This window comes from Centropristis striata, chromosome 17 (genome assembly GCF_030273125.1).
Source record: "Centropristis striata isolate RG_2023a ecotype Rhode Island chromosome 17, C.striata_1.0, whole genome shotgun sequence".
NCBI lineage: Eukaryota > Metazoa > Chordata > Actinopteri > Perciformes > Serranidae > Centropristis > Centropristis striata.
In genome coordinates, this window is record NC_081533.1 from 32,222,376 (window position 1) to 32,223,441 (window position 1,066).

Genomic DNA, 1,066 nt, shown 5'->3' on the forward strand with positions numbered 1-1,066 from the left:
ACTTTGTTTAATGCTGCTTCATCAGATAAAGGTCAGAGAAAGTGCTGAAAACAAGAGTTATATTCTGATTCATTAACTGCTGGAAACAGACGTTTTAGTGTTTTACAGATGTTTGTTCGTTCCCTGGACAAACATCTTGGTTGCTTGGGTGCTTTCAACTTAGGGGACTACCTGGCTTCTGGTTTATGGTATAGTACTTTCTTTAATTTTGCTGTGGTTTTCTGCTATATTTATGGTTTTCTGCTAAATTTTATAGTTTTCAAGTTAGTTGTTTGTTTGCCTGGCTCAGTTTAGCTGATATTGCCCTCTTAAAAGCCTTTTGTCTCTGGTTTCAAGGGGTGTGGTTTTTAATGCCTATATAATTGCTGCTTTTAGCTCAAAAACTTAGTGCTTTCAACTTAGGGGACTACCTGGCTTCTGGTTTATGGTATAGTACCCCCACCACTGACCTCCACATCACTGTCCAGGACACAGTGGTTGCCTCCACAGAAACCGCCAAAAACCTTGGCGTAACTCTTGACAACCAACTGTCCCTCTCCACAAACATCACCGCCACTACCAGATCTTGCAGATTCTTGCTGCATAACATCAGGAGAATCCGTCCGTTTCTCACCCAGAAGGCAGCTCAGGTCCTGGTCCAGGCACTGGTCATCTCACGCCTGGACTACTGCAACTCCCTCATGGCAGGTCTGCCTGCCAAAGCCATCCGACCTCTACAACTCATCCAGAATGCAGCTGCTCGATTGGTCTTCAATCTTCCCAAATTTTCACACACAACACCCCTCCTCCGCTCCCTCCACTGGCTACCGGTGGCTGCTCGGATACGCTTCAAGACTCTAGCTCTGGCGTACTCTGCTGCTAATGGTTCAGGTCCTACTTACATCCAGGACCTTGTCAAACTCTACACCCCTGCCCGTCCTCTCCGCTCTGCATCAGCCAAACAGCTGGCGACTCCCACCCTGCGTGGGTCAACTCGCCTCAAAACCTCTTCCAGACTTTTCTCTGTCCTGGCTCCCAAATGGTGGAACGAGCTCCCCACCGACATCAGGACCTCAGACAGCTTATT